Source organism: Dryobates pubescens, chromosome 12, assembly GCF_014839835.1.
Source record: "Dryobates pubescens isolate bDryPub1 chromosome 12, bDryPub1.pri, whole genome shotgun sequence".
Taxonomy (NCBI): Eukaryota; Metazoa; Chordata; class Aves; order Piciformes; family Picidae; genus Dryobates; species Dryobates pubescens.
In genome coordinates, this window is record NC_071623.1 from 21,781,450 (window position 1) to 21,790,887 (window position 9,438).

The 9,438-nt window shown below is 40.8% G+C and overlaps 1 protein-coding gene across 1 annotated transcript in view; it reads right to left on the reverse strand.

The window, feature by feature from the left end:
- Positions 1 to 9,438, reverse strand: part of MRPS6 (mitochondrial ribosomal protein S6) — a 51,064-nt gene that overhangs the window by 24,411 nt on the left and 17,215 nt on the right. The window lies entirely within an intron of this gene.

Sequence of the window (9,438 nt, forward strand, 5' to 3'; positions counted from 1 at the left end):
GAAGACCCTGAGATAAGCAATATATAAAGTCACTTAACTGCAGAGTCTAATCTCATCAAGGTCTGTATCAAGTTGTCCACAGAGTAAGTTTAAAAAAGCAACTCTGTGCACAACAGTACTTTTAACTGTATTCAGGATTTTAACCACCACAGGAAGCAGAAGTTGTGTCTTACCTCCCCCCTCATCTTCCAAGATTACATCTGTTTTACAGTGTACTGCTTTCTTGAGAAAGTTGGTCATGCCCCCTCTAGATAAGAGGGTTTGTGGTTTTATTTTGCCTAGTAAGATCTTGAATATGATGCAATTCCTATGAAAACAGGCTGTGGATGAAAAACAATGCATGCAAACCTGCCCCAGATTTAAGGTGGAACTTAATTTTGGAAGCTTACTTCTCAAGAATGTTATCTATACTATAAAAATTTCTCAAAACAAGACTCATTTTAAGTAAGATTTTTAATTCTAGATAAGATCTCTATTCTCAAATCAGCTTTCTTTTAATTTCTCCCTTCTAACTCAGCCTTGTTTCCCATCTTCATACAATGTATTATTTCCCTAGTGTTTTCTCTCATCAACTTCTTTTATGCTTTTCTATTCACCCACACATTTAACTGCAGCTCAGAGGACTTACAGACACAGACAGAAAGGGTCCAAAAGTGATGGCTACTATTTCCAGGATAAACTGAAGCCCATCATCTCCTTGCCCCAAGCCTTCAAAAGGAAAAGGCTGCCTTTGGCTGCCTGGCACCTCCAGTCACTAGGTTCTCTGCAAGGTGGGGAAGGGACATAAATCAAACTACTGCTGCTGCTATTGTTTGCTTCCCTGGATGGTTTGGGGACAAAGAAAAAGGGCTTCAGCATGTTGCAAATGGTACACAAGATGACCAGAGCTCACAACACAAACCACACAATACTGAGCCTGGTACTTTCCCACAGGGAATAGCTCACTGTCTAACATGAGGCACAAGGAGGCAGCTCTGAACTCACAGAAGTTCTTCCAGTGCAATTGTTCTGGATGCTGTCAGCATTTTTCAAACCACCTCTGTAACAGAGGCACATCTGTGCAGCAGCAAAGGAAATGGGCAATGCATGGCTTCCAGCAGACAAACACTAGTTTGGTTGAGCCACAGGTGCAAAAGGCCAAAAAGTTAATTTTTACATTCCCTGGGTTGAAGGCTTCTGCCTGGAAGTGCCAGCAACAGACCACCCTTAGGAGAAATGCCTGCAACTGTACAAATCATCAACTGTAGCAGCTGGGTATCGGGATATATTCCAACCAAGTCCCCAGCACTCCACACCTGGTGTGTATCCCTAGCACCATCCAGACTAGTCTAAGCCATTGAAGAGCTCCTTTCTAGGAGAGAAATCTTCCAAGGACTAGAGATCTGGCTTCTAACATGCAGCTGTTACACCCATCATGCACATCCTTACTGCCACAGAAGAACAAAGTAGAGCGCGGAGAAAGAAAAAGCTGAGTGTGGTTAGTAAAAAACTTCCCCAAAAGTGTGAGAACCATAGTCACCATTTTCTAATGCTCATGCTTTTGCAGAAAAGAAACAACCTTTGGCTTTGAACCAACATGGCATTTAAGGTGGAAGTCATGCTGTTCCCACCAGCTGGTGTGCAAAAGAAAGTCAACCTTGGCAACCTCTTGCCCCAATTCTCCTGCACACTACAGCATATAGACCGTGGGATACTCAATGCTAGCACACAAAACTAATTTCATGATTCAGGTTAAGTACTAGAAATAATTGCTGCCAAATTAAAGGATTATAAGCATCATGACCATGATGTCAAATTGTCACCTTATTCCTAGCAGCCTACAAGCATCTGAAAAAAAAAGAGTAAATAAAAGCAAATCACTAAGTACCACTTGCTTAAACATGCTTGTGAGATGGGCAGGAAGAAAGGACCTCCTGGCTTGTTCACTTTCCTGGCACGAGAGCACGCACAGGGCAAACTAGGACAGCCACGTCCAAGGAGGCAGAATTCGCTTCGGCGCCAGCAGGCAAAGAGTACTCATTACCACCATCGCCTTGGGTTTTTCCAGGGAACCCTCAAAATAAACGCTGCTGGAGCACTTCTTGAACCTACCCACAACTGGCCTGGGCCAGGGCTCCACAACCAAAGAAACGCTGAAGTCTGAAAGCGATTGACAGAGTCCTTGCTAACTCATACAGATGAACCCAGCTAGTGACAAAGAGGCTTCTTGAACCTCTTTCACAGTCAAAGACACAGAAAGCTCCTAACTCAATAATCACCTAAAAAAGCTAATTAGATAATTAATTAACAGGTAACTTAAGAAAACACGAGTCCCACTCCCTCCTGGAAAGCACAAATCCAAACCAAATCTGCAGGCAGAAAATTCTGCTTGTTTTTCCGTCCAAAATTCCCACTCAAAAACCATTTTTTCACCCATTCCTGGAACAGACAGTAACAAGGAACCTACTTTTCTTTTACAACGCAGCAGTGAGAAAATATCAAGAATCATTTCCAGCATTCCCACTGCAGCTGAAAAATCTCAGTTTATAGCATCCTCGTCTCAGCTGTTGCCAACAACCCATCACTAAACATCTTAATCCCAAATCCACAGGCCTGCCTGCCTCCCGTCCTTGCTGAACCAGCATCACTGGACAATGAAGAAGTCATGCTGTACACCACGCTTTCCATGGCTATTAGTTCAAACATGCTTATGGGGGACAGGGACTAGGCAAAGAAATAAGTGAGATGTGCTTGGTCTCCACTATTAGAATTGTGTTAACGTTTTAATCTTTTGTTCAAATAAAAGTTGAGGAGGTATCTTTCTCTCTTCAAAGTTAACTGTTTAAGTACTGACAACCATAAGTTCCAACCATTCCCTACAAGGCAGGAGAGCATCATACACATCACTCTCAGAATGTGACTGCTGGCACAGACTCTTTGGAGGACTTAGGCATCAGGACTCATTTGATTTCTCAATCACACTAAAAAATAAATACAAGGCAGACACTGAGGCATCCAGGCTGGGGCAGTTCTGGAGCAATAGCGAAGCACAACTGGAGGTATTTAGGGATATTCCAGAATCAAGAGGGTGCCCAACCCAATCAAGAACTGGGCACTTAAAGAAGGAGGCACAATGAACAGGGCACTTAAAGAAGTGGGGGGGGAGGGAGGAGAAGGGGGAAGTAACAGTTTTGCACGTGGTGGGTTAAAGAAGGCTGCTCTGTTAAATGAGGCTTCATCCATACTTTGTTTTCCGTGCAAGCTGCTGCTCTGCAGGGTGCTTCAGGTGGCTATTCTTGTCCTGCCAGCATCCTGAGCTTAAGATCATACAACGATCAGTCCAACCCAGCCTACCCCAGCCCCATCTCCCTATGCTATGAGTTGGCCTTAAGGTTGTGCAGCCAAACTGTGCACCAATATTTTTGATCCTTAAGTTTTTCTTGTAGGTTGTTGAGGTTTTGGATGTTGGGGTTCGGTTTTGGGGGGGTTTTGTTTGTTGGTTTGGGGGGTTGGTGTTGGGTTGTTTGAAGGGAGGTTGTGGGTTTTGTTTGGCTTTGTGGTTTTTATTGTTTGGTTTGTTGTGGTGGTTTTGTTTTTTGTTTTGTTTTGTTTTTAACTTCACTACCCAAATGCCCAGTCAGTGCTTCAAAAGGTCTGCCCTTTAATAACAGGGGAAAGGGCAAGTATATTTATATATAGGGATGCAAGGCTTACTGTAAGTAAGGATATAGATGACAATTATGGACAAGTTCTCCAAAACAGCTTCACAAATATCTATTCTGTTACTGGTTTTTCTTTTTCTCTATTTTTATTGAAACTTTGTACAGAAGTTTTAAAGTTTTATTTCCATACAATACTTTTAGACAGGACAAAAATGCCATGGTAAAGGAATGTAAACTGCAAGAAACACAGTCTGAAGTATCCAAATACTCTCTAATAAGAGTTTTAGTTTGAAGACCAATGCAGTAGGCAAAATAATATGCATACAGTATACAAAGAACAGTATACACAGGGCCAGCAATGCTAACTATGAAAGTTTTGCATCAGATTTACTTCAAAGATTTATAGCAATATGATAATTCTATACACTAGACCAAAATTAATTTATCATACATCGTTTCTATGACAAAAAGCTTGTCATTAAGGACAGTAGCAACTTACAATATAATTAAGCTGTATTAATCTCATTAACACTTCTAAATCTATATTCCTACTACAATATTTTTTTTTTCAGTATATTGTCTTATAAGATCTTAACAGACCTTTAAATAACACTTTACCAAAAGAGACCTGGATCCATTATAGTGATCTTATCTACATGCCCATTTGGCTTATTAAAAAGAAAAAAAAAACAGAAAAGAACAGAAAAGAGAGAGAAAGAAAGAACAAGGGACAAGGAAAAAAAGGCAAGTTTCAAATGCTATATGATATAATTTGGTTTTGGTCTGAAATGTATTTTAGTTTAATAGTTAAAATTTTAAAAAAAAAAAAAAAAAGGCAGTTCATTAACTGGTAGTTTATATAAAATCTGCAGAAAAATACAACAGCAACAAAACCCCAAAATACTTCACAGGTATCTAAAAAAAACAAACAAACATTAGATCAGAGATACAAGGTAAAGCAGCATCACTTTGACACTGTGCTTTAAAAATAAGTAGATGAATGAAGAGACTGCTCTAGTGATATTAGAAAATTTGCTTTCTTCTTGAAGAAGACTACTAACATTTTGCACAGCAACTATTTTTATAACCACCTCATTTAAAAACGTGTATTCATAGACACAGAGAATTGTCATATCATTACCATTTTTGCTCAAAGTGTCTGACTTTACACAGTGAAACTGATAATGCTGTCACCAGATGTCACTATACCATGAATTCAATATCAGAACAGAAGTGAAGCAAATGCCTTTAAACCAACACCATAGAAAGAAATAGAAAAAGAGTGTTTTGTAAACAAAACAAACCACTTTGCAAAACAAGAGAGTTCAGAGATCTCACAGTGAAATCAGAAATCCTAATTATATATGTTTACATTCTAGGACTACTCTTTACCTTAGGCCAATTAAAGCACATTAAACCATTTAATTATATACAAACATTTTCTTTTAAAAAAAATAATAAAAATAACAAATTAAAACATTGCACACAAGTCTGCTTTTTTAACACCACGTGACAAGGTTAGTTTCATTTTCAAAACAACTACATTTAAGGGCACAGAACATACAGAATACCAAATTAACAGATGAGTAGTTTTGCTTCGCTATACATGCTAAATCCAAAGATCTCCTCAAGAAAGCTAGAGCTTAGAAACTCCCAACTTCTTCCACGCAGCCTGTTCTCTGAAAGGGAGCACCTCCCAACATCTCCTTTATCTTAGGATTTAAAAAAATATATATAAAAAATAAAGCTGTATGTTTTAAAGTCATAAGCATCTCCTGCTTTAAGCGTTCACACAGAGATCCTTTGACGGCTCTGCCCGCTGCGCTGTAACTTTGGGGGCAATCCTTCCCGTTACTCAGTTACAGCGCTCTCGTGACTTACACCAGAAGTCTCATGCTGGCCCTTTTGGGGTAAGGGTGGAAAGGGGAACACAGAAGTGGAGCAGTAGAAGATACACAAGTGGTATGCTGAAGGCCATTTTAATATCTTACAACCTCTCACCATTTCCTTTCAGGTGTTAGTACAAGCTAATGGGAAACATTACAAAAATAACAAAAATTTCTCCAGCCTTTGGCAGAAAATAGCATGAAATCAGTCAGGAAAAAACAACCTTAAATAACAATAATCTCCCAGAATGTACTACTAAGCACTCAAGAAGCCTCTTCCTTTCCTTTTTTTAACTTTTAAATTAAAGGTTCCTAACAAATTTCTAGGAGAAAAAAAAAAAAATAAATCATATATCTTAAGAGAAAAATAAGTTAAGGGAAATAGCAACAAAAAAAAACAACCCATGTCATTCCAAAATCAGTTTTTCAAGAGTGTCATTCTAAGCTCAAGGCAATAAATAAACCAATCACTCCAAGACAGAAGCACATGTCCTGGATCAATCCCTGCATGACTAGCCAGTCCCACTGAGAAGGTGGAGGAGGCCAGGCGTTAAAATCAATGGCACTGACCGTCCACTACGTGAGACACGCTGTAGTTTTACCAGACCAAAAAAAGCTGGTGTTTTAAACCAACACTTCTCAACCTGGGTTAACACCTCCTCTTCCACGTAGATCATGACCAGAAGATTAGCAAAGGCATGTTTACGCTATTAAAACAAAATAAAATCCTCAGACAACTTCTTATACGAAGGTCCACAACACAGGGCCACGGTACTTGCTCACCAACACACAGGTTACTGAAACTGCATAATACTATTTATTTTTTTTCCTGATAAAGGCCTTTTATTAAGTGGTTATATGCAGCAAAGAACATCGGCAAGTTCTATAACCTCCAAGACGTGAAAACAGAATGCAACCGAAGAGGCTGGCATTAGGCAGAGAGTAGCATAGAAATGTGTTTTTAAATGCCTTAAGAGAAAAGCACTGGAGAAGTAATTTGCTTAAAAGCATCTTCAGAATAACAGATAGATCTAAAGATGAGGGGATGCAAAGTATTCCTTTATTCAGATCCTAACTGCTAAGGGCCACAAGGATGATCAGTGGGCTGGAGCACCACTCCTATGAGGAATGACTGAAAGAGTTGGGGCTGTCCAGTCTGCAGAAAAGGCTCCGAGGTGACCTCATTGTGGCCTTCTGGTATCTGAAGGGGGCCTACAGGAGGGCTGGGGAGGGACTTCTCAGGATATCAGGTAGTGATAGGACTAGGGGGAATAGAATGAAGCTGGAGGTGAGGAGATTCAGGCTGGACGTGAGGAGGAAGTTCTTCACCATGAGAGTGGGTAAAGCCCTGGAATGGGTTGTCCAGGGAGGTGGTTGAGACCCTGCCCTGGAGGTGTTTAAGACCAGGCTGGATGAGGCTCTGGCCAGCCTGATGTAGTGTGGGATGTCTCTGCCCATGGCAGGGGGGTTGGAACTAGATGATCCTTGTGGTCCCTTCCAACCCTGACTGATACTATGACACCATGATACTAACTACCACTGCGATTAATGCCCAACTTGTTATTTCAGCAAAAGTGAGAATACATTAACTGAGAGATGGAGCATCTCAGATTCAACAGTCAAAGGCTGCACCATACATTTGCAAAGGATTTTGACTCCCTACCACAGTCACAGGACAATTTCACCACAACTGTAGTCATACTGAACAGGACATGGGCATCGTGTGTGTTAACTCTTTGAGTGGCAAATGACTTGGGAGGGTAAGAGCTGAGGAGAAACAAGCTGGGAAAAGTTTGTTATAAGCAAACCACTCTTCAGGTGTCAATACTTCAGCTTCATAACCATGTAAGGCACCTTGAGATAAAAAGCAAGCACAGATGAAGCAATGGCTGCCAAACAAAAGGGTCCCTGAGCTAACCTGGCTTCACAGGCTAGGTGGCAATGCATTTGTTAACACTGAGAGCAAGGATGACTTGTCTGGAAAATCCAACTACCAGTCACCGATAGAAACACATGCCAAGTTACTAAGGGACAGTGCCTGACACACGAGTCTGTTTCCTGGTGCCAAATCAGGCATATGAGCCAGATCCCAGCCTTTTCAAGATACTGTTGGATGGAGACATATTGTTACCCTCCACAAGCTGTGCTTTTCGATCCCGCTGAGACAAAATTTTGCCTGCATAGAAACAATTAACTGTTTTACCTCCTCTTTTGTCATCCCCACTCAGCCCACTAATGAAGTAACTTGAGATACCATTAATGTTTCACACACTACAATTTTGCTATTAAAAAGGATTCAAAATATTTTTCTGAATAAAGCAGCCACATAAACCGTTAAGAAAATGTGTCTTGTCACACTGGTATTAGCATCATGACTCAGGTACAGTAACTTGCCCCTTCTACAGATATTGCAGCATCACTTCTACCCTTATCACTGTTCCCAGTTGAGAGCAGTCTATTCTCCAGCAGCAACTAAACAAAGTGGAGAGAAGTGGGGCACCTCAGCCTGTTTAAAGTCTCAGAACAAATGGGATTCAACTGACTTGAAAACACCACCAAAACAAAAAATGCCACACAAATGGAAGTTACTTTTATCTGAAAACATGTATTATTTATCATACTACTAAAAGCTATTTGGACAGACTGCAGCTTATGGTACCACCATACTGGAAAGTACACTTCCTCCTGCAAAGGCAGGATATAACCCTTATGTCATCTCTACAGAACTATTTCCCCCATAGGGATTGGTTCTTGTACTTGGTTCTAAGCCAAGGAAACTGGCCCCTTGAATTAATGCTGCTGAACTGCCAGCATGGTCCCTCAGATTGTTTTCTGCCTAGCCAGTTCATGCTCTCCCAAACAGGTCCCAAGATAAGCTCAGGAGCAAAGACAACTGGAGGAATTATTTTCACAGGAAGCCTGGATACGACCCCTCTCTCCTGGAGAGCAAGGGAGTGTAACACTACAAATGTATCCACATGACATCAGCTGGCCCCTACACCCAGGAACTGGTCCTTGCTTGATTTAGTGTGAAGGCAAGAGCACCCAGGAAAACCCTGAAAACTGTTCCTTACTGCCTCAGGCAGCCATCCTTCAGGAGAAAAGAAACTCAGCACCTCAAGACCTACTATCATCTGGGAAAAGTTGCACTTTATTTTTTTTTTGAAGACTCATAAGGGCAGACCTCAATTGCCAACACAGATTACAACAGCACACACTCCTCATCTCCTGACACAGAATCCCCCAGGAGTTCCTTAAAAAAGAATGTTTGGCAGGGTGAAAGTGGGAGAAGACACAAGGCAAAAGGGCTCTGGAAAACGAGGAGCATTCCCACCTCTTTCCCCCATTTCTCCTTCCTCTTATCTTCCCATTGTTTTTCTCCCTTTACAGACTCAGTATGCAGCAAGGGTAGGGCTGCAGCAGAGCAGAGGAATGGAAAGGGGTCTTATTTTTTGTGCTTACCAAACTGAATACAGGTAGAGTCTCACATTTCTTTTTCCTCTAAAAAGAGGCTTCTATTTGGACTGTACAGTATAGTGAAATAGTATTTTTTGTTTTCCCCTCTCCTTCAGTGCAAGTTGGTCACTTTCAAGGTTGTTTCGGGTTTTTGTTTGGTCCCGTGGGAGCTTTTGTTTGGGGTCCTTTTTGGCTTGTTTGGTTTCTCGTGTGTGTGTATGTCTTGTTTGTGTTTTTGTGGGGGTTTGGTTTTTTCCCCCTCTTTTTCTACTTATAGCAACTTTTCAGTAGTGGAATTTACAGTAGACAAATCAAAATGGAAAAATGTTCTCACAGAGACAAAAAAACCAACATAAGAGAGAGGACAATACTAATAGCCATCAATCTTTTAAGTGCTACAAGGTAATATAAAATATGTTCCCTTTGTTGCCAAAAGAAAGAGAAGCAACTAAGCA